Here is a 24,769-nt window from a genome sequence, read left to right as displayed (position 1 = left end):
TTCCCGATGATGAGAAGGAAGGAAGGAAGGAAGGAAGGAAGGAAGTAAGTAAGTAAGAAAAGTAAGTAAGCAAGCTTTCTTACCTATTACAACACATCAAAAAATATAGGTACTCTATAGGTACTCAGCGGCATAAAAAAAAAAAAAAAAAAAAAAAAAAAAAAAAAAAAAAAAAAGTGTCCCTGATACAAAATATAATTGAACTGGATAAATACTGATCAACACTACAGTGCTAACACTCATCGTAAATGATAGATAAATCACATAGGCCTATATGAATCAATAATCAAATACATTTCCCGCCAAGCTACAACCCTAATTGGAAAAGCAGGGTGCTACAAACCTAGGTGCTCCAATAGGGAAAACAGCCCTGTGCGGAAGGGAAACAGAAATATGGAATAAACTATAAATAACTAATAAAAAATATGAATATACTATAAATAACTAATTAAAAATATGAAATATATGAACTTCAGTAACAACGCTAAATATATCAATTATATATAAACTATAAATGATATCTATGTAAACCTGTTCAACAAAAAAGGATTTGCACTTTGCAACATCTCGATATCAAATTATAAATTTAAAACATCATTATTTACATCACTATTCAATGATACTCTATTTAATCACAACCTTGCAACAATTGCAATATATGATCAATATCACTAACCTAGTTTAACTATCACCAGCGCAATTTCACAGCCTTGCAATGCTAAGAAACATTCCCACCTGTGGGAGATTTCCTGCTTTCCACACAAATGATTATAACCAATATTTACTTACATGATTTAAACACAAGATATCACAAATAAGACAATCTAAAACAGGAGCTCACACCTCTCCCTGTCCAGGCTTTTAAGTACACTGGATGACCAAAAAAAAATCTCAGCCAATGAAAGGCAACCACCAGACAGAAGTTTCTCCTGCTGTCCTCCCATTGGCTGGGACCTGTTGACGTTATTCCAAACGATCTAAAGAGGTCTCTAAGCTGTTTACCACCCAATTCCTTAATTTCTAACCGAATTTAAACCCTGGACTTATTTCCAAAATATATTTATAATAATTTCTAATATAAATTGGGAATAATTTCTGGATTAAGATTATACCATTTTTTCAGTATATTCCACTTATTCCTATACTGAACTTCCTAAAACATGACATAACCTTTTTAATATGAACATAAAATAAACCGATAAAGAAATATGTAATATACTTATTAAAGAGTATTAGAATATCCTTCAAAATAAATGAAAAAGCAGAAAATTAAATCTTAAACCGACCCAAAACAGGAATCCTTTAAAGATTCAAGTTAAGTTTTGTATTGAACAAATGAATAAGCTGTCATAATCTCACTGATAACAAACACGTTGCATTTACAAGAGAGAGAGAGAGAGAGAGAGAGAGAGAGAGAGAGAGAGAGAATTACTTGGAGAAATTTCTAAGAGAGAGAGAGAGAGGAGAGAGGAGAGAGAGAGAGAGAGAGAGAGAATTACTTGGAGAAATTTCTAAGAAATCGAGGAGAGAGAGAGAGAGAGAGAGAGAGAGAGAGAGAATTGCTTGGGGAGAAATTTCTAAGAAATCGTGGAGAGCCTTACCTTACCTTATTGCCTTATTTCTTGTTTGGGTTCCCCCAGGTCCCTCAGTGTGAGGCACCTCGTATATCCACCAGAGAGAGAGAGAGTTGCTTGGGGAGAAATTTCTAAGAAATCGTGGAGAGAGAGAGAGAGAGAGAGAGAGAGAGAGAATTGCTTGGGGAGAAATTTCTAAGAAATCGTGGGGAGAGAGAGAGAGAGAGAGAGAGAGAGAGAGAGAGAGAGAGAGAGAATTGTTTGGGGGAGAAAATTTCTAAGAAATCAAGAGAGAGAGAAAGAGAGAGAGAGAGAGAGAGAGGGCGAGAGAGAGAGAGAGAGAGAGAGAGAGAGAGAGAGAGGGGGGGGGGAGGAATTGTTTGGGGAGAAATTTTTGAGAAATCGAGGAGAGAGAGAGAGAGAGAGAGAGAGAGAGAGAGAATTGCTTGGGGAGAAATTTCTAAGAAATCAAGGAGAGAGAGAGAGAGAGGGGAATTGCTTGGGGAGAAATTTCTAAGAGAGAGAGAGAGAGAGAGAGAGAGAGAGAGAGAGAGAGAGAGAGAATTACTTGGAGAAATTTCTAAAGAAATCGAGGAGAGGAGAGAGAGAGGAGAGGAGAGAGAGAGAGAGAGAGAATATCTTGGGGAGAAATTTCTAAGAAATCATGGAGAGAGAGAGAGAGAGAGAGAGAGAGAGAGGAGAGAGAGTTGCTTGGGGAGAAATGTCTAAGAAATCGTGGGAAGAGAGAGAGAGAGAGAGAGAGAGAGACTAAATAGGGGAATACAGAATACCATACAATGCCAGATAACAGAGAAGTGATCAAGCCATAGTAATTTTGACAAAATCTATTACAAACCCAGTGAGGAAAGGAAACAAGGAAAAATAGAATGTTTAAAGATTGAGTAACAACATTCAAATAAATATTTCTTATATACACTATGAAAACTATAACAAAACAAGAGAAACAGAAACAAGATAGATGGTGTGCTCGAGTGTACCCTCAAGCAGAGAACTCTAATCCAAGACAGTGGAAGACCATGGTAATTATGGAAGTATTGGGAAATTATACATAGAAATATTACAGCGAATACAATACATTATTGTAGGGCTTCTGAATTGAAAATCCTTGCTATAGTTTCCCCCAAGATTTGAATGTCACTGTCACATGACTTTGGTAAGTTTTACCGTAAGTATGATTTTCCGAATTCATTTAAAGTAGCTAATATTTCTATGTATTTGATCTGTTAGATTATTTCCCTTACAATTGCGTAGCCACTGTGTAGCCTTCCTTTAGACCTTAGCTGAAGACGGTCATAAAGGAAATTAATAATAAAACAAGTGAGTAAAAGTGGACGAAATATTTCAGGATTAGGAGACTGAAAACAGCTTTAGCTAGAGAAAATCTAAAAGGAAATCAAAGAATAATAAACAGAAAAGCAAAACCTCTTTAGCAATATCTATTAACATTAAACGCCAGCGCCAGAGTAAGAGAATAAGAAAAAAAAGAAACAAAATTCAAAGAGAAGCAACAGGTTTGCTGGTGGCGAGCGAAGAGAGGGTGGGTGGGTATACCGGGGAGAGGGGCTGGCTGGTGACAGCTCACGAGAATGGAACGGGTGAGACGGGTGAGTGAGGCGGGTGATTCATGCGGGTGAGACGGGTGAGTCACGCGGGTGAACACCCAGTGAGGTGAGAAGGTTGTGTGTCGATAGGGAGAGAGGGGATGGAGGGAGTGGGGCCCAGCAGGGGAGTCCGGGAAAGGGAGGCAGGATGGGGTAAGTTCAGGGGACAGCTGGCCGTACTAGGCGCTCTAGTGGGAAGACATCTCACTCACTCTTGCTCAACGTATAATAAAATGGTTTGCGGTTTATTATTTTATCATTTAGATTTAATTCACGTCTGTTTTTATTGTGTTTATGATGTCTCTTTCTTCAAAATTCATTATTATGATTACGAAGAGTATTATAATAAACAATTTTTCATTTTGTTAACATGACAGGATCAAATATTTTTGTATCGAGTTTTCAACATATCGTAGAGTTAGCAAGTAATTTATTGATACACGAATACATTTTCATATATATATATATAATACATACATACATACATACATACATACATACATACATACATACATACATATATATATATATATATATATATACATACATACATACATACATACATACATACATACATACATACATACATACATACATACATATATATATATATATATATATGTATGTATATAACAAATGAATAGAAAAGGGATAATAATAGATTGCCTCTACAAACACCTCGATCTCTGCAACTGAACTTCAGTTACAAATTAAAAAGCTGACTGAAAAAAAAAGGAATTTTAAAGTATATATAAAATTGATCTTCAAACCTTGGTAATTTTTCGTCCTATGATATAAACAAGTAAAAAAATAGGTTTTTAAATAATGTCCAGATATTCATAATAGCACGCTCTCTCTCTCTCTCTCTCTCTCTCTCTCTCTCTCTCTCTCTCTCTCTTTCAAAAAAAAAATGAGATACAAATCCCCTAATTAGGAAATACATGTGGGAAGAATTGAACACTGATATGGAAAGAGAATATATATATATATATATATATATATATAATAATTGTATTCCTCTTAATACCTGGATTCTCTCTACACCTCAGGATCAGACCCAAGGGGAAAATCAACTCCAAAGATACTACCTTCTGGTAGGCCGGGGAATCGAATCTGGGCCCAAGAAACTGATGTTCCATTGACCTAGCTGAGTTGTCGAGTCAATAAAACCTCAGTTTCTTGGGCCCAGCTTCGATTCCCCGGCCGACCAAGAGCTATTATCTTTGAGTTGATTCCCCCTTAGGTCTCTGATCCCGAGGTAGAGAGAATCCAGACATTAGGAGGAGTACAATATACAGCTTATATGAATATATATAGTTCCATCATGATTATCTGTTACTAGTCAAGGGATATAATGAGAAAAGGAGTCATGTAAGGAAAGGAAACATAGAATATGAAGGTATGTGATTGAATATGGAAGCCATGAATGTGCAGAGGGGGATTTGAAGGAAGTACAAGGTAGGGAGATGACCTTTTGCTATACAGGTAAGCCTAAACTGGTGTGTGGAGTGTACCTAATGTGCCTTCGGCTAATATCATTTCCAGTTTGGTTTTACTTAATGGAACCTCATACAACGTAACTTTTATCTGGCTTGTCTGATGTAAAGCTCTTCCAAAAGAACATTCAGAATGAAGTCGTGATGGAGGTGATAATTTAGATACAAAATACCGAGTAATTCAATGCTAACAACCTATCGAGTCATTTGAAAATATCAGTTTTAGCTCATCGTTGGCTGAAAGTTCACTTATGTGTTACCTTCTCTCTCTCTCTCTCTCTCTCTCTCTCTCTCTCTCTCTCGGCGCTGATATGGTTATGTACCTGACTGGTGAATGCCAGACTGGGGTTCGAGTCCCGTTCAAACTCATTAGTTTCTTTGGTCTCTGCAACATCACCATCCTTGTGAGCTAATGAGGGGAGGGGGGTTGTGGGGAGCCTATAGGTCCATCAGCAGCCATTGCCTGGCTCTCCTTGGTCCTAGCCTAGGGGAGAGGGGGCTTGGGTGCTGATCATATGTATATATGGTAAGTCCCTAGACACTGCTGTTTAATAGGGCAATGTCACTGCCCCTTGCCTCTGCCATTCATGAGCGGCCTTTAAAACCTTTAAACACCTTACCTTACTTATACTTTATGGGCTGCTTTTCTAATCCTATACAAGAGGGAAACCCAACTCTCTACAGGACATTCACATTCATTTATCGTATACATTCTTAGGTATTCAACAAAGCACATTGCGTATTTATTGTCAAATCAACATTATCGAAGAACTTAAGAGAACAAGAAATTCTTCTATTTCATCTCGGAAGCCTTTAATATCTTCAGTCCTTCGGATTCTAGTGGGAATTAATTGTACAGTCTTTGAGTGGCATATTTGCAAACTCTTGAACCAACAATACCAATATATCAGAACCAAAACAACGAATTCAACTTCTTGGGAACAATAATGCCAAGAGAAGGGAGACAGCAAACACAAAGGAACTTCAAGAAAAGATTTTAGCATGTGAAGGGGACTTAGAAAGGAGAGGATTTGAGATCAAAACTAGAAAGACCAAGCTAATAACTGAAACTGATAAATCAGAACCAGAACAATGAATTCAACTACTTGGGAACAATAATGCCAAGAGAAGGGAGACAGCAAACACAGAGGAACTTCAAGAAAAGATTTTAGCATGTGAAGGAGACCTAGAAAGGAAAGGATTTGAGATAAACATTAAAAAGACAGACCTAATAATTGAAACTGCTAAATCAGAACCAGAACAATGAATTCAACTACTTGTGAACAATAATGCCAAGAGAACGGAGACAGCCAAGACAGAGGAACTTCAAGAAAAGATTTTAGCATGTGAAGGAAGCCTAAAAAGGAGAGGATTTGAGATAAACATTAGAAAGACAGAGCTAATAATTGAAACTGCTAAATCAGAACCAGAACAATGATTTCAACTACTTGGGAACAATAATGCAAAGAGAAGGGAGACAGTAAACACGGAGGAACTTCAAGAAAATATTTTAGCATGTGAAGGGGACCTAGAAAGGAGAGGATTTGAGATAAACATTAAAAAGACAGAGCTAATAATTGAAACTGCTAAATCAGAACCAGAACAATGAATTCAACTACTTGGGAACAATAATGCCAAGAGAAGGGAGACAGCAAACACAGAGGAACTTCAAGAAAAGATTTTAGCATGTGAAGGAGACCTAGAAAGGAAAGGATTTGAGATAAACATTAAAAAGACACAGCTAATAATTGAAACTGCTAAATCAGAACCAGAACAATGAATTCAACTACTTGTGAACAATAATGCCAAGAGAACGGAGACAGCCAAGACAGAGGAACTTCAAGAAAAGATTTTTAGCATGTGAAGGAGACCTAGAAAGGAAAGGATTTGAGATAAACATTAAAAAGACAGAGCTAATAATTGAAACTGCTAAATCAGAACCAGAACAATGAATTCAACTACTTGGGAACAATAATGCCAAGAGAAGGGAGACAGCAAACAGAGGAATTTCAAGTAAAGATTTTAGCATGTGAAGGAGACCTAGAAAGGAAAGGATTTGAGATAAACATTAAAATGACAGAGCTAATAATTGAAACTGCTAAATCAGAACCACAACAATGAATTCAACTACTTGGGAACAAAAATGCCAAGAGAAGGGAGACAGCAAACACAGAGGAACTTCAAGAAAAGATTTTAGCATGTGAAGGAGACCTAGAAAGGAAATGATTTGAGATAAACATTAGAAAGACAGACCTAATAATTGAAACGGCTAAATCAGAACAATAACAATGAATTCAATTACTTGGAAACAATAATGCCAAGAGAAGGGAGACAGCAAACACAGAGGAACTTCAAGAAAAGATTTTTAGCATGTGAAAAAGACCTAGAAAGGAGAGGATTTGAGATAAACATTAAAAAGACAGAGCTAATAATTGAAACTGCTAAATCAGAACCAGAACAATGAATTCAACTACTTGGGAACAATAATGCCAAGAGAAGGGAGACCGCAAACACAGAGGAATTTCAAGTAAAGATTTTAGCATGTGAAGGGGACCTAGAAAGGAGAGGAATTGAGATAAACATTAAAATGACAGAGCTAATAATTGAAACTGCTAAATCAGAACCACAACAATGAATTCAACTACTTGGGAACAAAAATGCCAAGAGAAGGGAGACAGCAAACACAGAGGAACTTCAAGAAAAGATTTTAGCATGTGAAGGAGACCTAGAAAGGAAATGATTTGAGATAAACATTAGAAAGACAGACCTAATAATTGAAACGGCTAAATCAGAACAATAACAATGAATTCAATTACTTGGAAACAACAATGCCAAGAGAAGGGAGACAACAAACACAGAGGAACTTCGAGAAAATATTTTAGCATGTGAAGGGACCTAGAAAGGAGAGGATTTGAGATAAAAATTAGAAAGACAGAGCTGATAATTGAAACTGCTAAATAGGAACCAGAACAATGAATTCAACTACTTGTGAACAATAATGCCAAGAGAAGGGAGACAGCAAGCACAGAGGAACTTCAAGAAATTATTTTAGCATGTGAAGGAGACCTACAAAGGAAAGGATTTGAGATAAACATTAGAAAGACAGGATACAGGGAAAACTGGAGACTTTCTAACCATGCCTCCACACTACAAACTGGGCTAGTGGCTATTGCAAAAGCTCTAGAACACTCTGCCAACCTACAAGAAGGAAACAACAATCCATAGATTCCAGAGGAGCCATCCTGGCTCTCTGCAACAAAGAACTAACAGAGAATGTTTACCTCATCACAGCAATTTAATTCCTAACCTTAGCCCATCAAAGCAATGATGAGGCCGACTACCTAGCCAAATCAGCCTTAATGTGCATCACTCTACAACCTTCACTTAAAACCATCAAGAATCAAATGGCTGTGTACTGCAACGTCTAAAAGACAAGCGAAATAAGGTGAGCCTTCCTAGATGGATCAAGATCCGCAAAGTGGTATATTGAAGCTACAAACCTATTACCACACCTAACAGCAAGACAAACTCCCTGCCAGGTTGCAGTAATCACTTGCAGACTGCGACTGGGATATCTATGCAGCTGGCAAATCCTCATGGACAATGGTGAAGACCCAGCAACACAGCATAGACCAATAAGACCGTGCAAATACTGTGATCAAGAAACAGAAGAACCTCTACAGCACTACTGATTGCACTGTCAGGAAACAAGCCTACTTTGACAGGATCTCAACCCCAACAATCCTGCAACTGCAACGGCAATTGTCAGACATAATTGCCAATGTTAATGCCTTCTCAGCCTTTCTCCGCAGCTACCCTCCACCGAGATAACGTAGTAACAGCACCAGTTGTACCTCTTAACCATTAATCTATAGACGTCTCAATAACTACAATTACGAGTAACTTTATTTTCATTTTTGTTCTAGATTTTACAGGTACAGGAATGTTAATTCCATCCTTTCTCTACTACTCAAGCAGCTAACAACTCCCTCCTTTCAGCTCTCTCTCACTCAGCTGAAATCACACACTATTTCTCTACCTAATAACTTAAGCTTAAACCACTACGAAGTTTTTTTACTCACCTATACCAATATCTCCAACTAAAATTTTTCAACTCCTTCCCGAGCTCTCCCACTCATGGGACTTACTATTATAAATCTTTTTCGCTAGCTAAAGACTGGAGCCAGTGGGCTCTTGGGAAGGACATCCCCTTCCCGATGTCACCTTTTTCCTCTCTAAACAGGCCTGAAACCATGGCCTGTTCCCATCCAAACACAAAACCTAACCCAAAATCCTAAAATAAAAGTTGCAGAATACCCCTCATCACAACTACCTATCCCCAAAATCCTACCAAAACACCTACGGGCTGCAAGAATGCAAGAGCCCGTGTCTGGCCACAAGGGCCAGGCAATCTTCAACAACAGCAAAAACAAGAAATGAACAACAAATTAATTTGTACTAACACCACGTATTAAAAAAAGTTAAACAAATATTGTTCCTCTTGGACAGATAGCCTTTACAACACAAAATATGAGAGAGAGAGAGAGAGAGAGAGAGAGAGAGAGAGAGAGAGAGAGAGAATGGTCAATGGTATACAACCTGACAAGTTTACCTTAATTGATAATAAATCAAATAAATCAACCAGTGAATCCCTTTAAACGAATTAATCCATTGAATAAAAGATATGAGGCTCGTCTCCCATAACTATGGAACTCCCCATTGCATAAATTATGGCTACTTGAGAGAAAGTTACATATTAGAAAAAAAATTATGAAAGAATTTAAGGTCACAATCATCACAACATTCATACACTTATTATAGTTAACATTAATTATGGTGTCTTTTATGGTATAGCTGTTTCTAATATTAATATTATGGTTAATTTCTTATCATTTTCTCTACTATTAATTTTTGCACTCCCCAAAAGAGATTAGTACACCAAACTTTCAACTGGGCTCCACAAGGAACTAGAAGAGTTGAAAGACCCAGGCCTACATGGCTGAGGACTATAAAACGAAGTAGATGATGATGAATGGAGAATTATTGATTTAAAAGCACAAGATAGAGACGACTGGCGAAATCTAACCGAGGCCCTTTGCGTCAATAAGAGTAAGAGGAGATGATGATTATTTTCATTACTATCCGATACTGAGCAGGAGGAAGGGAACCTCAGTTTAATAATGAAATGGAGAATTATAACAAGGCTAAATATTCTTAAAATCTACTTGTTTACAAGATTTATGTACAGCTTGCTCTATACTGTTTTACTTTTTTTCTTTACCAGGATCATGATTATGAACACACCGAAGTTTGAAATGTTGTTGTGTATTGGTGATGGAAATAAATATAAGAATGTTTGACGTTGTCGTAACTTTTTCATTACTATTATTATCACTCGTCGTCGTCGTATTATTATTATTATTAATTGCTACACTAGAACCCTTGTCGGAAAAGCAGAACTCTATAAGCCCAGGGGCTCCAACAAGGAAAATAGCTCAGTGAGGAAAAGAAAAAAGGAAAAACAAAATATTCCAAGAACAGCAACATCAAAATAAATATTTCCTATATGTTACAAAAATTATAACAAACCAAAAGAGAGAGAAATTAGATAGAATAGTGTGCCCGAGCGTACCCTCAAGCAATAACCCTCTAACCCAAGACAGTGGAAGACCATGGTACAGAGGCTATGGCACTAGCCAAGACTAGAGAACACGTTTGATTTGAGTGTGTCCTCCTAGAAAGGACAAGAAAGGAAAATTACTAAAATAGGGAAAAAACTGCCAAGTGTAATGCAAATGGCCAGGACATCTTGAATGCAAAAAGTGTCCAGAGTCCAGACAAGGCCAGGATTGCCCATTCCTATTCCAAGAAAGAAAATAAATCCTAAATCCAACACAATTACCATAGATCTAATGTAGGTTCAAGAGCTTTCAAATATACGGTCCCAAGACTATACAACAAGCTCTCACTAGACATCCGAAAGACTGAAGATATTAATATTTTCAAGAGGAAACTGGAGACTTTCTTGTTCTTTAAGTGCTTCGATAGTGTAAATTTGATAATGTGGAATACGCTGTGATACTCTAAATACCCAAGAATGTATATGACAAGCAAATCTTGTTGGTCCTGTAGAACACAGGGTTTACACATGTGATAGTACTTATAGGACCAGGAAATAACCTTTAAAGTAAGTGAAGTAACTTGTCATATAACAAGAATCTCCAAAATAAAGTCCAACTTTGAGTTAAATCATTATTACAAAAAAATCTAGAACAATATTTCAGAGGCCATTTTCTGCTGGCCTTTAATAACGATGTCCTTATCCTTAACATCAGGAAGGACCTCAAAAATATATAGAAATTAGAAATCCGATGTCCGTCTGATAGTTGATCAGTTCAGCTGCCAAAAAAAAAACTCCAAAAGTAACGAGAATAAAACTGCCGTTGATGCATGATATTATGATGATGATGATGATGATGATGATTATTATTATTATTACTATTATAATTGTTAATTGCTAAGCTACAACCCTAGATGGAAAAGCAGACTGCTATAAACCCAGGGGCTCCAACAGGGAAAATAGCCCAGTAAAGAAAGGTAACAAGGAAAAAATAAATATTTTAAGAATATTAAAATAAATATTTCCTATGTAAACTATAAAAACTTTACCAAAACATGAGGAAGAGAAATTAGATAGAATAGTGTGCCCGAGTGCACCCTCAAGCAAGGAATCATTCAAAACACTTCCATCCTTTTAACATTAATCAAATCTTGATAATCAACCAGTAAGAAAGTGAAGTTACTCATGATAATATCAACTAAAAATCGCTTCGATTACAAATGAGCCAGCTTCCAGAGATCAATTCTTAGATATTACATTTATGATATTGAGAAAATCCTAGTAATGTACAGTCTTGGGGCTGCACATTTGAAAGCTCTAGAGCCTACAGTAGACATTTGGCAATTGTGTTGGATGATGATGAATGCTTTCATGAAATATTCCACTATCTCTTGGGTTAGAGTTCTCTTGCATGAGGGTACACTCGAGCACACTATTCTATCCTATTTCTCTTCCTCTTGATTTGTTAAAGTTCTTATAGTTTATATAGGGAATGTTTATTTTAATGTTATTACAGTTCTTGAAATATTTCATTTTTCTGTTTCCTTTCCTAACTGGGCTATTTTCCCTGTTGGGGCCTCCGGCTAATAGCATCCTGCTTTTCCAACTAGGGTTTTAGCAAACAAAAAAGGAGACTAAAAAAGAAAAAAAAAAACTGTCAAGTATAATGCAAATGGCCAGGACATCCTGGAAACAAAAAGTTGTCCAGAGTCCAGGGTCAGGATTGGCCCATTTCCATTCCAAGTCCAATAACTATTGTTTGCCTACCATCGGGAAATACGTACAATGATAAACACGACTGATATTTCAGGCAACATCAGAATTAAAGGCAATAGACACAAAGGTGCACATACGATTACCATAAAGTACACAAAAGAAAACTTATGAGAGAGAGAGAGAGAGAAAGAGAGAGAGAGAGAGAGAGAGAGAGAGAGAGAGAGAGAGAGAGAGAGAGAGAGAGATGTAAACACACGTACACAGCAATGTCGTGACACAGGGACAATGACAAGACTTATGGATACATAAATTAATAAATTCATCAATTATGTATAACGTATATGTAGGCCTATAAGAATCTTTTAATATAAATTACATGTTAGCTAACCCCAGGAAGGTATTGAAAACCCAAATCATAAAAACCAGAACTGATAAAGTATCATCAATTCAAAACAACTACATTTAAATCCAATCAGAGATGACTCTTGCATACGCGTTATGAACCCGTCCTATTTTGAACAAAGTTCCAAAGTTCGTCAAAGCGCCACACTTACTAAACTCAAATGGCACACCTACAGCAGAGTTCCATATACCCAACGCTTTTCAAAGACCTTAACCCACACAGAATATAACATAACCTACCACGCACTAATGATAATCTGTACAGGTGTCTGTATTTCACACAGACAGACACCACAAAGAACTGCTCAATGCCAAAGATGACAGTCCTCATTGATAATTTGAAAACCCTCAGTGAATCTAAATGTGGTCACCTTCACCAAACACTGATTATAACAACACTGAAACTGAAGGAAACATACGATTTGAAATCCTAAGCTGAAAGGAGATGTCGCTTCTAAACTAAATAAAACAAGAATAAACTAAGTGTTCAAAGCCACTCTTGGATGGCCAAAGAATACTGATGATCTTCAGGGTACAGAGATCATAATTATGCAAACTACAAAAACTCCATCATTTTCTATAAAATCGAAGATTGAACTTATATTTTCCATTGCTTTGCACAACTGAAATAGAAATTTCAATCATTGTAATATTTATTAGTGACAGAAAATCAAACGATTTCCACAATGGCAGAAGTTGAAAAGTGTCTGAACTGTACCTTACATAATACAATCCTTAATCAAAAGGATGTAATAATTCACATAGCAAAACTGATTACTCCAAAGCTCCAATATGAAGTCAGTGTTAGAAGAAGCTGGAGAGCAAGATGGAAGAACTGAAAGGTGTGTGCAAGTAACAACTACAAATCTTAAGAATCAGGTTACAGACAAAATCCTACTACAGGGTTTGTGAGGCTGAACGTTTTAGCCGAGGAGACCATTCAATAAAGAAGCATAACTAAGCAAGGGGGGGGGGGGGTGACGGAGGGGCAGGCAAATCCGAAGAATAGAGTAGGCGAGATATTAAACTAGTGCCTACAGTTCCCCGCATGAGGTACACTTCTGAGACTACCCTTCCAGTTTAGAACTAGTGACATGGGGCCTACAGTGACTGCTACCATATTACACTAACATTAATTATTACCAAATCAATTAAAAAAGGGTAATACAGTACATCGCTGTACAAAGAATAATAAAACAATGTAAAATACCAAAATACTTAAAAAAAAATACATATATCTCCATATATTTTAGCAAATTGGTGAAAAAAAACTCATTATTCGCCATATTTACTCTCAACATATTTTGGAAAACTTATTAAACCGTACATACATACTGTATATACGCACATAAACACACACACACACACATATATATATATATATATATATATATATATATATATATATATGCAGCCGTTTAAGTCCACTGCATGACAAAGACCTCAGACATGTCATTATTCATGTCTGTAGTTTAGCCAATTCATCACCTGACTGGCCAGTGCGAACTGGTAATGGCGGGAGACTTGCCTCTATGGTTTATAGCAAACCAACCTAGTACAGCTTTCACCACGTAAAGGTATTCCCCAACACACACAGATTATGTAACAAAACTTTTGCAATAACTAATGGATGCAAAAATGCGTAACTAAATCGATTATATGATGACGTAATATAATGTGGAAGAAATACAAATAAGCATTGATAACAGGGATGTGACAGAACAGGTGTGTAAGTATAAGTACGCACATGTACGTGGACACTTGCACAACAATGAAACAGTCATGTCGACGATACCATGAACAGAACACGTTCTTTAAACGAACAAATTAACTTGTGAGGAATAATTGGCAAATAAGCAAATAGGGTTGTAGCCTAGCAAGTAATAATAATAATAATAATAATGATAATAATAATAGTAATATTAACAGGAGGTTATTCAACCCAAGAGTTTTATCAACCAGTACCATAATATCCACAGATGCAAAATGAATTTAAAGGCTAAAAACCCAATTATAATAAACCAATTTAATAAATCACGGGGATAATCACGCTTTGAAAACCTTCAAAGTATCATTTAGCGTGCTAATTAAAACCACTATGAATATTGGAGTCATTGTCCACTGGAAAAAAAAAAAAAAAAACTTTTGCATGCATAACTGTTGCTTCCGCAAGATTGCACCTTGTACTCAACCTCCCAGTTAAGCCGAGACTCTCAGAAGACAAAGTCACAGACAAACTTCAGAAACTAGACCCTTGTGTAAAACAGTCATAGGCAACTACAGTCTCTATGCAAATCGCTCAACTACATTGCAACATTATTATTATTATAATTATTATTATTATCATTATGTGTCCAAATTTAAATAATGTATCAGTTTCCTTAGTACGAGACTTTGATACCCTGGAAATATACCCTTAAAACCCCTTACAAAAGAAGCCAAGAGACTATCAAGAGCACAAAAACATACACAGTGTTCACAATAAGTAAGCTTAAGTACATCTAAACTCAAGCAGACTTGGTGCTAAGATGAATGTATTGTACATTTCAATAAAATGGTATCCAATAACATTTGTCTATGTTCATTTACCAACAGGTTAATGTCAATTGAGTGGGGATAGGAGACAACATATCTAATAAAAATATCTCTCATCCTTTCTGCTTAAAGTATTGAAGCCTGATGGATGACCTTACTTGAAAACCAATAGCTAACGGATGGGGTCACTGGCTTTTATTAACTAGGAACTATTATTCATCAGCCAACAACTGCCTCATTCCTTTTGTATGCGGGGGTGCAAAGAATCCCCAGGTTTATATATACTAAGACAAATTTAAAAATTGGAAACTGGACCATACAAAACCTGAATTAAGCCTAAATGTTTCAACAGGTAAAAAAATTAACCGCCCAGGCTTTTTGGAACATTCCAACACTTAACCCCAGGCGTTGAAGATTCTCATAAATTCATCAAAAATATGCAAAAAAAAAAAAAAATGTAAATAGCAGTTTTTTGCAAGGACGTACCAGTACGTCCATGGGGGTAAAGGGATGGGTTTGTGAAACGTACCAGCACGTCCATTGGGGGTAAAAGGGTTAATAAAACAAAATTATTATACTGTACTCACCAGCTAATGCTTTCATGGTAAGGCTGCTCAGACACTGAAGAACCTGGGAAGGAGATAAAAGAAAATACAAAAGAGTTAAAAGGGATCTCATATGAAAAAATTTTAATGGAGAGAAGTACCATAAACAACTGTAAGCTTTGTATGCCAGAGTAATATTTTTCCCGAGTTTTATTTTGGTCTTACAAGATTGTAATACAGTAGTCGGAAAGACGTCAACTTACAAACTTAATAGGTTCCAAGAAGCTGTTTTAAGTTGAATTTTGTTACATTGTTGCCTAGGGTAGGCTTCACCTAAGTCACTTGCCTATGATTTTAGGTGCAAAAGTCAATAAATACTCCCTTTTCATATTGCAAATGTTTTCTTGCTTATTGCGTTAAATCATATATGGTTTTACTACATCATTTGGTCTAAGAAGCATGAAATAGATGATAAATGAGAAGTATTGATCTAAAAGCTCAAGACAGAGGCCACTGACAAAATCTAACCGAATCTCTCTGTGTCAATAGACATAAGAGGAGATGATGATGATGACGACTTTATTTCATTATAAACTTTTGATACAATATCTAAGATTTTTATGATTTCAAGCTGAATTTGCATTTGTATCTCTGAATGTTTATAAGTCGAACGTTTTAAGTTGAGGACCTTCTGTCTACAGTGTTTCCCCTACATAAGAACAAGGTGCGTTATCCCAAGAGCGAGTTATTTCCGAGTTGATACTTCATTAGGTAACCAGCTCGTGACTCGCAACACCACATCCTTACAATGAATAATTCAATCCACTTACGTTGTGCTGGTCTATATATGTATCAAGAACTTCTAGTTATTTCTACATGGATTATAAGGTGCTTGGGATCAAAAGGTGATTTTTCATACAACTTCCTGTGAGAGGTCTTGTGGTGCAAGTCTGAATGGATCAAAATAGAGCACTGTACTGTATAAAAGCAGTAAAGTCACTCTCCTATACTAATGCAGTAAAGTCATAATCTAGGACATAATAAAACACTTCATAACAGAAACATTGACTAAAAAACATATGGAGGACATACATATAAAACAATAAAAGGAAATTGTAAAATAAAAAAGAAATAAAATTCTTTTATGGGATTCAAGTTGCATCCCAAAATTGAGCCAAAACCATCGTAACCAGAGGGCTTCATGTACTTCCATTTTGTGCTTATTCCATAAAATGCCTGATTTACTGCACACACAAACGTTCTTGTTTTTGAACATTCCTATGCAAGTGTGCATTACGGAAAAGAAAATCCTGTTACGATATTACCAACAATGAAAATAAGTGACCGTGTGTTGAAATTATAATAAAGTTGTTAAGAAGTTTTGTAATCCAAATATGGATACAAGTCATGTGAATGAGACATGGCTATAAATAAGGATGTACAGAGAGGAAATGGTGATATGTAGGGAGAGTCAAAACCAAAAGGAATTGTGTTAGTATGTATGGAAAGGAAAGTGGAATTTAACTGTAGGGGTACAAATTAAGTGTGTAATATTTTGAGTTAACTGATATACCTGCAATGATCTCCTTTGGCTAGTGTACTGTAGTACATTATTATTATTATTATTATTACTACTACTACTACTACTATTATTATTATTATTATTAATTGCTAAGCTACAACCAAAGTTGGAAAAGCAGGATGCTATAAGCGCAAGGACTCCAACAGGAAAATGGCCAAGTGAGGAAAGGAAATAAGGAAATAAAACTAAAAGAAAAGTAATGAACAATTAAAATATTTTAAGAACAGTAACAAAATTAAAATAAATCTTTCATACATAAACTATAAAAACTTTAAATAAAACCCATGAGGAGGAGAAACAAGATAGAATAGTGTACCCTCACACAAGAGAACTCTAGCCCAAGGCAGTGGAAGACCATGGTACAGAGGCTATGGCACTATACAAGACTAGAAAACAATGGTTTCATTTAAGAGTGTCCTTCTCCTAGAAGACCTGCTTACCATGGCTAAAGAGTCTCTTCTACCCTACATGTGGTAGAACAATTGATGAAATGAGATATACGAAGAAAATGCAACTGGACATGGAGACTTAGCTTACAAGGAAGGAATGTCAACGCCAAACACAAGGGATATAAAAGACGCAAAGTATAATTTCCCCCTTCTGAGTTTACGAGAGTATGAAGTAGACAGTATAAATAAGGCATAAGAAAGATATAGTGCCTCTCTGAGTGAAATTCAAATGCTTAATTGTCTTTAAAAAGGACTGATATTTCTAGAGATATGGGATAAAAAAGGTTACTGAACCTTGATACAGAATGTGCGCACCTAATTCAGCCGGAATGGCATGCACAGTACTGTATAGAGAAAAGCATATTTATCATTATTAGAGGATGTGGAAGAATACAGCAGTAGTGTCGTGAACTGTACGAGTTGAAATATTGCATTTGGAATGGTGTTCGTAATCCCGAGTGAAAATATATATCAAATTATTCAAAAGATATGAAGAGACACTTTTAGTTTGACATGGACTGGTGTATTTTGAGTATATATATGGATGGATCAAGAGGTCTATGTGCAAATATTTACTCCAAATTATGCATTTGGACGGTATAAGATTGTGCACAATAAGCATGGACATGTAAGGAAGTTCAAACAGATATGTAATTAGGAGAGCAAGGTTTTTTAAAGGTTACAGTATATGCAATTCCACCTTTTTAACAATGAAGTTTAAAAGAACGCCTCAAAATGATAATCAACTGTGAATTCATACCTAAAACTTTGAAAGGAAAAGAATGAGTATAGATAAGGATAACAGGAATAAATAGGATCCGAAGTGAATGATAAGTATGATAATGTATATTATTAGGACAGAAGAATTATTCTTATGTGATAGATGTAATGAATGATACGTATATATCACTAGGGCATAAATTTCTGACGACAAAATGAAGAAGTGACTGAAGTGAGGCTGGGATAGTATTCAAGGAGTTACTGTACTTGTATGTGAAGAGTGATGGGAGTGGAAGTGTATGCTATATAGGATATAGAATTAACATGAAATAATAATAGTGTGGCTAGTAATAAGGAGGGTGGTGTACAAAAGGAAATACTATATCAAGATAGGTTTTTAGTAAACTGGTCTAAAGCGGATCACAAAGAAGATTATTTCCTTATTTCCTATCCTCACTGGGCTATTTTTTCTTGTTGGAGCCCTTGGACTTGCAGCATCCTTCTTTTCCAACTAGGGTTGTAGTTTAGCTAATAATAATAATAATAATAATAATAATAATAATAATAATAATAATAATAATAATAATGATAAGGCACATAAGAATACTGCAAGAGTACAGTCATACTGTACAGTATTTTATTGTCCGAGTATGTGTATAGTTATAAAGTTCTGTTGTAATTGTATTTGAGAAAATGTTGCTAGATTGGAGTTGAAAAAGTGGAGTAAGTACATTATGCGAGACTCTTTATGACCAAACATAATACATCGGCTGGTTACATGGAGAGGATATCAACTGAAATATTACAAACAATGGATTTTGAAAGGTTCATAAGAGACCCACATGAGAGGGCAACACAAGATGGACAAACCTTTACATCACAAAAAGGATAATAAATATAAAATAGGATGTATGTTGAAAGGTGTCATAAAAGACACCATAGATATTCTCTCTTGACATGTTTCTTTGGTCAAACCAGTTGATCAAAAGAAGCCATCACCCCAAAACAAAGTTGAACAGCAACTAATTACCATACAATGATAAAACCAATAGAGGTGAGAATCAATATTGAAGGACTGATGAATCATTTTCAGCAATCAATATATTAGTTTTTTTTTCAGCATATTGAAAAAAACAAAACTATTCCTTTCAATGACTCAAAATCAGTTTCAGAAATGGACAGCAACTTCACAAAGCATAAAAAGTTGAATATGGCTTATCACTCCTAACTCAGGGATATTAAGGACTTGCAAAGACTGACAAAATAAAAATTTTGGCAAGCTTACATAACAGAAACCAGCTTGCAACAAAGCTATAGCGATGTAACACATCTAACCAATGCAATCGCACAGCACACACATGAAACCTATTTTGAAAAATCTGAAGAATAAAGGCCGAGAAATCAATCAATTAAACCCTAACTGAAAACCAATACCATGAAAAAATGCTTCCACTGAGTGAAATACAATACAGTATCAAGGTGTTTTAATACATGATATATTCATGTTTTGATGTAATGAATCAGAATACTCTATGTCTGTAAGTAACGTAAGGAATTTAGCATCTTGTTCACTGGATTGACAATAGCATATATCAATAAGTTTTGTTGTGTTAGGTTGTTAAGTAGTTATTTTATAATAATTTGTGTAAAAAGTAGTTGCTATAGATGTGGTGTAAAACTACTACTGAGGACAGTTTAAAGTTATCTAATATTGACGGCAAAATGTGAACGTACGTGATAGCATGCAAATGAGAAGTTAGTGGAATAAATTAGAAAATAGGCGAGTACGTTTGACGCTGGTCCACAGAGCCCCAACACCACTACAATGAGAGTACACCTTGTGTAGGAGTCAATGCCTTATTTTGGATATTTACCTGCTAGCAAGGTTATGATAGCTAGGTTGGTAGCATCGCGGGCTTCTGTTTCAGAGGTCCCGAGTTCGCGTCCCCCGCTAAGGCGAACACTGTGACACCTTCTACCGGGGGGTACTCCCCAGGGGGGCGCCTGGGGGGGGAGGTTAGAGGAGATGTGACATTTCTTTGTAGTTCCCTGCAATGAAAAAAAAAATGATTCAACATTGAACTTTGAAAATCTATCTCAGAAAATTAAGACCATAAAACATCCTTTGAAAACTAAAAAAAATTTATTTTTGTCTTAGTAACTTAAAGTATAATTCCTATAATTATAACCATTCAAATTAGAACCTACAGTACAGTATAACACAAAACTCATATTTAAATTGTTAAATATTTGGGATATTAACAAAGAATAATTTGAAACATGTTCTTCATTGCTTTAAAGAAAAGCATGTTTAAATTATGGCCAATATTCAAAATGAGCAGCTAGCTACTGCATACTAAGACTCAAACTCCAGTTATTCAAACTGGATCAATAGTTTTCTATGTATTGAAGAAAATTATCGTTTCCCTCTTCCCTCAGATGGAACAAACTAAAGATAACACCAATGAATATTCCCAAGTTAACAGAGGAGAAAGTTAAGGAAATTTTAAGAAAAATGAAAAATAAAAAGGCAGCAGGTCCAGATGAACTGAAACCAGAATTATATAAAACTATAGCTAATGACAGCAAATGTTTGGAAATCATTACAAAGTACCTTCAAAATGAAACGGAGGAGAAGAACAAGCCCGAAAAGTGGAAAAAGTCTAAAACGAAAATGATAAAAAAGGTAAAGAAACCCACAGTTAAAGATCTAAGACCAATTGCCCTTACAAATGCCTCATACAAAATATTTATGGCCCTCATGAAAGATGAAATAGAAGAACACCTTAAGAGAAATATGGAGATGAAAGAAACGCAAGCCGGGTTCACAAAAGGAGGAAGAGAAGATAAAATATTTATTTTACAATCCTGCGTAGAAGAAAGCTACAAAAGGAAGGAAAGTTTAATAGTAATTTTAATAGATTCCAAGAAAGCATATGACTCAATAAAGAGGGAAAAAATCATGGAAATTATGAAAGAATATAGAATACACCCAAATGTAATAGATACATTTGAAGAAATCTACGAAGGAGAAAAAACCAAAATAAACATAGGATATGAATTAGATAAAGAATTTGAAGTAACGAGTGGGATGAAACAGGGATGTATAGGGTTAACTACTCTATTTAAACTAATTACATATAAAATAATAAATGAATTAGAAAAAAAGGAAAAGGCTTTGAAAACGAGATAATAAAGATTAGGGCATTGTTCTTTGCAGATGACGGTCTAATTGTAGCAAAAAATATAGTAGATGCAGAAGCAAACATAAAAATACTAGTAGAAATATGTAGAGAATGTGGGCTAGAAATAAACAAAAATAAGTCATATAATCATATATAATATGAAAGAAAAACCTGAAGAAATAAAGGGTATTAAAGTAACAGATAGCATAAAATACTTAAGAATAGGATAGAAGGGAAAAGAAATATGTTTAAAAAACAAACGAAGAAAATAATGGAAAAGGCAGAAAAGCTAGCTAACCTAACCTACTCAATTATTGCAAAAAGCTGCCACAAAATACTGATAGGAAAAACATATTGGAAAAATGTAGCCTTACCCGGAATATTGTATGGCACGGCAGTAGTGAACATAACAGAAAGTGAAATAAAACGATTACAGCAGATTGAAAACGGAGTAGGAAGAAAAATTTTGGGAGCACCATCATATGCAGCAGTAGCAACACTACGGGGAGAGATAGGAATGTCCGAAATGAAAACTAGGATAGCAGGAGGAAGGCTAAGGTTTGTGAAAGGGATAGAAGAGGGGAGAAATGATTTGCTGAAGACAATTCTGGAAGAAATGAAAGAAAATGAAAATAACAGGTGGATGAAAGACTAAGAAATGGATTAAAGATATGGAAATGAACGATAGAACCTTTAGGAGAATGGGAAGAGAAGAGCTTAAGGCCAAAATTAGAGAAGTAGATGGTAAAAAGTGGAGGGATGAGATAAAAGAGAAAAATAGTTTAGAAATATACGAACAAGAAAAAGGGTAAATAGGAGAAGAAATGTTTTATGATAACAAACCTAATTCTATTATTATGTATAGAGCTAGGGCCAACTGTTTGAAATTAAACGATAGGAAAAGACATGAAGCAGGAGGTAGGGTAGAATGCAAACTATGTGGGGCAGTAAATGAAGACCTCGCCCACTTCATTCTCGAGTGTCCAGACCTCAGCGACGAAAGAAGAAAAATAGTGGAATTGCAACAGCCGTACGAAGAAGAAAAGAAGATAATAGGAAACGTGCTGTCTCTGAGAATACGGTGTTTAATCTCCTCGAGGTTAGAGGCAACACAGTTGGGTTCAGATGAGTAGCCTTTGAAATTGGTTGTCTGAGAAGAGCGGTTTTGTGTCGCAACTTTCTTGGATACTATAACAACAATAAGATGTCCCAAATCTATGAAAAAATTTCCTTCGTGGCCAAAACTGGGCAACCAGTCATCTTGCCAATTGTAGAAATTCCGAACTTTATCAATAATCAAATTATGGCGAATGGTCCAAATACGTATCGTTCCATATTTGACCAATCTTTCAACAGGGTACCTAACTTTCATACAAAGGGATCTGGAAGTAGAGCACAAAAAACTCCATTCCTTCAAGTGATTTTGCAAATGCGTCTACCGTCGGTCGTCCCAAAAATTTCCAAATTTATAGACATACAGTTGGACAAGTAATAGAACCATTTGTTGGTAGGAATCTGACTTTTCCACCTTAACTAACTGCTACAAATTTTCCCTTGTCCCCCTTTGGTTCCGAATGTAGCAAAATGCACACGTATTGTCTGAAAACATAGCCATGGGCCTCCCTTCCACCAGTGGCTCCTGTTCCTGAAGAGCCTCGAACACTGCTAGCAGCTCTCGGTAATGGATACGAAGTCTAGTCCTCTACTTCCGAGGAAACTACCGAGTTGACTGCCTGCCTGCGATCGTCCCATTAACTAACTTGCAGTTGGTTCTTATTCAGAGGAATTGCGTCTAAATCAACTACACCGTTTCTAGGTAGATCGAGATGAAATTAGAAAATTCTCATCAAAACAAGTTTCTCTAAGGAAATTGTGGTTTCTAGAAGTTGTCAGTTCCATCTGAATTGACAAACTTCAACCTTCTGATTTTTTTCACAGAGAAACTAAAAGACCAAATCCACTTATACAACAGAAAAACAGGAAAAGAAACAAACTTTTAATCCCAAATATAGAATCTTCAGAGTGGGAACCAGAAGATACTCCTTCAAATAGACCAGGATCCATAAACGTTACAGTAAACTTCGCAATCACAAAGCTGAACTCAAATACTTTTCAACATATGTCAAAAAATCCAATCATCGAAATGTAAAAAAAAATGGTAAATTTGTCCAAGAAATCTGTCACAAAATAGCCAATTATCCAAGAATGTAAAACAACTGGAAAATTATCCAAGAATGTAAAACAACTGGAAAATTGTCCAAAAATTTGATCAAAAGACGGCCAATCATCCAAGAAATCTTTCAAAAAAATTGCCAATCATACCAAAAAAAAAAAAAAAAAAAAAAAAAAAAAAAAAAAAAAAAAAAAAAAAAAAATGGCCAGTACGCCAAAAAATATGTAAAAAAGGGCCAATCATCTATCTCCTCGGTCAAAAATTAGCCAGTCATCTAGGTATACAAGAAGTCTCGGGCAATGATTCTTCAACCACTTTGAAAGAGAGGCCATCATCCTGGTGAACACAAAGGTCTACCCAAGAATGAAAAATTGCACTTAAATTGGCAAATCTTTGGCTCATTGATAAAAACGAAGATATTTCCACAAATTGCGAGGAATTGAAATGTGAAAATCTGCATCTATGAGTACTGAAAACACCCAATCTTTTCTCTTTATCACCCCCAGAAGAGGGAATTTCAAAAGCAAACTTTGTGAGAACTGTAAACATTTTGAGGGCTGAGACATCTACAATTTGTTTTAACCCTCTCAATCTTTGGAGGTCTTGGTGTAACCTGTTGCAAAATCCCAGATAAATAACATAATTGTTTCAACATATGTACCAATGCTGTATTGCTAGATAATTCTTAAATAGGGCTGGTTCCTTGGACAAAGGAGAATTGGAGCCTGGAGGGATCAGGTAGACTACAGCTCACAATCCAGGATTGGGATGAAGGCCATCCCAAACATGATGAGAGAAATTATTCCTCCTGCACAGATTTGCAAGGAAGGACAACCAAACAGTTCTCTCATAAGATCTGGATTCTGGTTGGAAACTCTTCTGGAATGCCTACCCTGAGGATATACCTGGGATACAAGAGGATTTACTCCGGGTACAATTCCAAGACCGTCAAAGCTAACTTTAAAAGTCGAAGACTTGGATATCATAAAGTGACTCGTAGTATCACCAAGTATTGGTACCCACTCGAGCAACTACTTTACCTTATTTGCAAACAAATTAAGCCTCAAAATAAGGGAAAAAATAGAAATATCAACAAATATTTCTGTGCCTTACTGTCCCAAGCATAAAGACAATTATTTTAATCTCTTAA

The 24,769-nt window shown here is 35.8% G+C and overlaps 1 long non-coding RNA gene across 1 annotated transcript in view; it reads right to left on the bottom strand.

Moving 5' to 3' along the window:
• Positions 1-24,769, bottom strand: part of LOC137635240 (uncharacterized) — a 45,416-nt gene that overhangs the window by 5,048 nt on the left and 15,599 nt on the right. The window contains exons 3-4 of the long non-coding RNA XR_011042624.1: positions 20,136-20,310; positions 15,553-15,595 (exon numbers count right to left, since the gene is read on the bottom strand). This is a non-coding gene — a long non-coding RNA (uncharacterized lncRNA). The remainder of the gene's footprint in view (positions 1-15,552; positions 15,596-20,135; positions 20,311-24,769) is intronic.

Source organism: Palaemon carinicauda, unplaced genomic scaffold (genome assembly GCF_036898095.1).
Source record: "Palaemon carinicauda isolate YSFRI2023 unplaced genomic scaffold, ASM3689809v2 scaffold1056, whole genome shotgun sequence".
Taxonomy (NCBI): domain Eukaryota; kingdom Metazoa; phylum Arthropoda; class Malacostraca; order Decapoda; family Palaemonidae; genus Palaemon; species Palaemon carinicauda.
The sequence above is the reverse complement of the archived record's forward strand: the minus strand, read 5'-3'. Positions and strand labels throughout refer to the sequence as shown.